Here is a 5981-nt window from a genome sequence, read left to right as displayed (position 1 = left end):
GCCTGGGGGGCCCATTTCACATCTGATAATCTGCCCATGTGTGCACACCTTTTGCTACATAGTGCGCAAGTTTTACGCACTTATTTTAATAAATGGTGCACTCATCTTAGTAAATAATGCACTTACTTTATTCAATTCTACACACAAGCGAAACATTTTAGTGAGTGAGTGCCCCCAATCTCACTCCAAACTGAGCTAAAAACTTGAGAACCCTGCATAGCACTGAGTATTGTATAGTCAAATTTGAATATAACGTGGACAAAAGCTATTGTAGCCTTCTTTCTATCTGTTAAAGATCAACAGGTCAGTGATTTACGCCTATCTGCTCGCCAAAAAAGCTGGTAGGCCTATTGTGTTTCCTGAATCCTTACATTCAGGCATTCAAATTAAACTTCATTAAAAAACATGTATTTTTTTCTCTATTTCCTACCAATGATGCTTGCATGAGGGAAACATCCCAAAACAATAGCACCCATATAATTGTTGCTGTTTTGAGAAGTATTTATTTTCTTATGCAAGCACCATGCAACCATGCAAAAGCAATGAAACAAATTATATCTTACATTAGTAAAGCAGTCCTCTGATGTGCATGTCACAAAACATTTAAGTGAAAGTGCATGTATAACAATATAGGCATAATAATGATTGTGATAATGATAATGACAATTTGATTTGGAGGGAGTGGGGTTGGGTACGTGTAGATGAGCCTTATGTGGCAGATGGGAGTTGAGTAGGACGTAGGTACTGACCCAGGTAAGATCGACTACGCCACCCTGGGAATTGCACCCAGGGAAGTGTTTAGTGAATTGGTCTAATATGCACACAGGTTCATTAACTGACAGAGACGTGGTTTCATCCAAGTAAAAAAATTATTTTATTAACAATGTCTAAAATTACAGCTGATGTAGCTCAAGCACACCACACACACAAAGGGGGCGACAGACAACAGGAACTGAGGCTTACCAGGGATAAGAAACGGCTAACTAGTGAGGGGGCGTCCAGGAGAAGGTCACACCACTGCAAAAGTGTCCACGCGCACACACACGCCAGGTCAAGTCTGAAACACCCGTGATGTAAGTAGCACACCAGAAGGGGAACACCACCAGGAAGATAGCAGACCCTCCACCGCAGGCCTGAGCTTCTAGGAAAGACACAGGACAGGGTAGGACAATTAGTGGGGCCACACAGTCAACCAATCAATTAACTAAAGAAAAACAATAGCTGAGAGTAGGACACCGGCTCTCAGCAGCTGGAAAAATGGCCTCCTGCCAGTGCAACACAAACAAACAGACCAAATATACAAAATAAAGAAGTGAATAACAAAACAAAATGCTAAGACACTGGTTATCAACAGCGCAGGTGAAATGGCCTCCTGCCAATGATGAATGAAATTGGAATAACCGCAAACCAGAAAGGAGTTACAAAGTAACAGAGGTTGAGACACTGGTTATCTGCAGCACAGGGGAAACGGCCTCCTGCCAGTGGAACACAAACAAACAGACAAATATACAAAATAAAGAAGTGAACAACAAAACAAATGCTAAGACACTGGTTATCAACAGCACAAGTGAATGGGCCTCCTGCCAATGGCAAATCAAAACAACAAAAGAAATAGGACGTTAGAAACAAATTACAAAATCAAACATAAATCAGAGTTGGGGAGGTGAGATGGCTAGACACCTTAACTAAACACACAGAATGGAGTGGGTGACATAAGACAACATGAAGTCGAGACAACACAATGATGTTCACACAATAACACGCACATAGGAAGAGTGACGGACAGCTAGCCCGCTAGGTGTAAGCTGCGGCGTTACGACCGCTTGTCTATGCGCCGCTACAATGAAACAAAACTACAAGGGCAGATTGCAGCACTTTGTGTAGAAGGCCTTAACACTGGAGGCAGAAAGGGTCCGACGTCGTGAAGACAAAGCAGCAGCGGTTACACAGCAGCACGGCAGCAGTTCCCCATCCCGCTGTTAACTACCCACAGTTTCTGCAATACGAAATAAAACTGAATGTCAATGTATATTTTAAAAGGAAAGACTGGATAACACTCGAAAGGGGCTACGTACCAGCAAGTTTGCACTGCAGAGGGCAAAAGCACTAGGGTGAAAGTAGCAGCAACTACCTAAAATGCAAACAAACATTTACTATATGCGACACAATGTACTTGTGTCGCGAAGAAAAGTGTAAACATACCAGCTGCGAAACGACGCCAGCTACAGAGATGGGGAAGGATCCACAAGGACGCTGTATACACAAAAAGGCACTAGTATAACTAAACAGCCACCAAGTCAAACAAAAGCAGAGCCTCGAGAGGAAACGCCAAAACGCTGTTACCTGTGTGAATAGCGGAAATTGGGTGAGCAACAACCAGCCAGTCGGACGTAACAGAAAAAGACAGTCACTGAGTATATATGGACAAGTCGCACCAAAGCGATTGGCTGACCAATTACCTGCTAGTTGACGTGGCCACTACAGACAGGAACCACATTCCCTTCTGCTACACTTATGACCCCAAAGTCTGCCATGACTGGGCCTCAGGTCAAAGAAGTTTGAGAAAGGCTGGTCTACATAACCTGCATCAGATTGAGGTTTGCAGTGATGCGCCTGAAGGCACGGGTTGAGGACCCAGTCAGTTACGTCACAATATGCACATTTGTTTAAATTCATACCTACGTAATCACCATGACCAAAATAGTAATGTTTTTACTTTGAATCCTGAAAAAAAAATATATTGACCTACCTACCGACCAATTTTTTTTTATTTTTTTGGCTGTTACTGCAAACAAGAATATTTTCTTAGGATGGCCTCATGACTGTGAAAATGGCTGACATTGAACCACAGTGCTTTAAATGGGAGCCCCCAGTATCAGTCATCAAGGCATCAAAATCTGCCACAAACACTTACAACACACAACATCACTCATAAACACACACACACACACGGACAGAACCACCACTGTTCAAGAGACCATTTTGGGGCTAAATGGGCTTTTTCTCATTTGGTTGTTTTCTGTTTGTTTAGAGCAGAATGAGCCACTGCTGTTCAAAGGGCCCATTTGGGTGAAATTATTATAATTTATGTTATTATTATTTATTATTATTTACTATAGGGTTCTAGAATAAATAAAACAGTGTGTTTGAAATAATGGAATTTGTGCTCTCTCATGAAGCTGGGTCGATGGGACATGGGGAGGGTGGGTCTGTTGATCGGGGGGAGGGGGCGTGGCGCCTCAAGCAGACGTAGGACTTTCATGTACTTCGATCAGGGGGGAGGGGGCGTGGCACTGTGCCAATGTCACAATGCCACGCCCCCTCCCCCTGAGAAACAAAGTCTCACTCCTTGCAAACTTAAAAACTTGAGAGCCCTGGTTTTTAGCTAATGTGCATGTTAGCTTTCTAAGGTGATCTAGCCAGTTAGTTTGTTAACATTGGTCATTCCTTAACTGTGTTATAAGCAGGGTGGGAATTTTCACGGGCGGCCCCGCCGTCGTTTGCCTTTGCGTTGGCGTGATGTCCCTTTGAAAATCGGAGGTTCACAGGCCACTGTGGCCTTGTTGCCCATTTCTTTCTATATTCTGCTTTGCATCCGACTAGCGATTTTTATTTAGCCTATGGCCTGATTAAGCTTAGCATTCACAACGCAAATTAATTTAGCCTATGTCTTTTACGCAGTGAAGAATGTGACAGCGCACGGCAAGAAAGAAAGATTTGAAAATATTTAACATTGTTTCATGTGTAATTGAGATTGCAGAGTTGTGGGAAACCGAGTCAGTGCGTCACCAATCCCTGTAATAGTAGTGGGCCAGACCTATTACGTATCTAGATATGGCACTGTAGAATGGTTGGGGGGGGGGGGGGCATAGAAAAGTTTGAGAACCTGTGGCCTCAAACAATATTGGTGGTTGCATAGATCTGAAGTGAAATGGGTTGTGATGGTCTGTCATTTTTAAAAAGTGGGTCCCCAGAAAAAAAGTTTGGGAAACACATTGGACATTAGCGTTGTCGACCTATTCGCAAGCAAATTATTCAATGAATTAAAATATTAACCTTTTTGTATCATCCAACATTGCGATTCATAGTCTTTGTGAATATTATGCAAATATTGATAACAAAACCCAAGCTTGATCTGTGTGGCTATGCAGTAAAAATTGTAGCCTCTGAAAAGTAGATCAGCCAGTCCCTGATGATGATGAGCCCGAAATTAGCGAGGAGGCAATGAGGGACAAGTAGAGAGGATAAAAGAGCAAATAATATGAATTAAAATTATTTAATGTAAGAAAGATCAGTATATGACAGCAGTAATCTACATGATCCAACCTATATGCCTTGTTTGCTCAGAAGTGAGTGTGGTAAAGGAGTAGCCTACATCACCAAACACCAATATGATAGCCTACTCACGCTGAAAAACATGTAAGCATTAGTTCAATATGCCTGTGGAAGAGTGGAATACATTTCAAATGCTTTATTTATTTCTGTTTTTGTTAACTTATCAACCTATCCTTGTGGAATAGTGGAATATTTTTTGTTAACTTCTCAGTTTAAGTAAATTATTATATAACCTTTACACATTTGTTGAACCATGGTACTGTACTAATAAAAACTACAGGATAGTAAGAACTGAACTGTTGCTTAATTTATCCAATTTCCACCACCATGGAAAAAGTGGGCTGGTCTTGGGTCTGAAAAGTGGCCACACTCTGACCCTGAATGTTGCTTTACGAATTTTAACACTTTATACAACCGGTCACCTTCATTTCAATTTCCGATACCTGTATTAGCCTAATTGAATTAGTTTAAAAAGAGAAAACATTTTGACTAAATGTAATGACTAAAAGTTGACTAAACTGTAAGGACTTTTCATCGACTAAAACTAGACTAAAACTACGAAGGAAAACAATGACTAAAATGTGACTTAATCTAATAAGCATTTTCGTCTAAAGACTAAGACTAAGACTAAAATAGCCGCCAAAATGAACACTGACCAGTCTATGGGTGTGACCTCACTCCCAGAACGTAGGAATAGTGTCCTAGTTGCATTGAGGACCGAGGAGAGAGGCTGCACGCAAATACCGGTAGATGTTTGGGATCCACCCATTGCAAATAGATGTTTGGGATCCACCCATTGCAAATAGATGTTTGGGATCCACCCATTGCAAATAGATGTTTGGGATTCGCCTTGGCGGCCGTCCAGCAGATGGTGGTGGTAATGCACTCAGTTTGCAAACTGCCAAAAAAAAGCTCACCAAAAAATAAGAAGGGTTCACTGGCCTGTTCTTCTTCTTCAGTGAGTTGTTTTTAGCAGTTTGCAAACGGAGTGCATTAGCACCATCTGCTGGACTGAGGTGTAATGGCAAGTGTACCCTGTAGCCTCGTTCTGGCCGGCGGGTGAATAAGGCTAATTGTCCAATAGATGTATGCTGGGCTCCACCCATTGCAAATAGATGTTTAGGCTTCACCCATTATCAGATTGTTCATGCAGTGTGTTTGTCTTCATTGCCCTCTGACCTTTGCCAGCTGTGGCACTTCCTAGTTTGTACGTTTTGCTGATTGCTTGCCTGTTTTTGATTCTGACTCTGCAAGTCTGTTCTTGAAATTTTGAACCTTGTGACTGTTTTTTTGGTGGTAATGCCGGATCAGTGAACTGTCTTGGACTGCCTTGTTTTATTACCTGTGACTTTCTGTGGCCCATTTGGTCACTCTGGTTCTGCAAATAAATCTGTGAGCAGCATCTGCCCTTGGGTCCAGTCTCTAACTTGTATTCCTGACAAACAAACAACAAACAAAAACAGACACACAACCAAAACCCACTCAGCAAAAAGGTTCACAATTGGTGCACGCTCAGCTTCTGGTCTCCTACATCATCTGAATATCAAACTGAGAGTTTGAAAGTGAGAGTGGCTAGGGATGTGTATTGCGTAGAGCAACTTGTTACTTCGTGAGACCTGAGGCTTTCTGACTCTGGCGGCTCGCCG

This window comes from Alosa alosa, chromosome 15 (assembly GCF_017589495.1).
Source record: "Alosa alosa isolate M-15738 ecotype Scorff River chromosome 15, AALO_Geno_1.1, whole genome shotgun sequence".
Lineage (NCBI taxonomy): Eukaryota > Metazoa > Chordata > Actinopteri > Clupeiformes > Clupeidae > Alosa > Alosa alosa.
The sequence above is the reverse complement of the archived record's forward strand: the minus strand, read 5'-3'. Positions refer to the sequence as shown.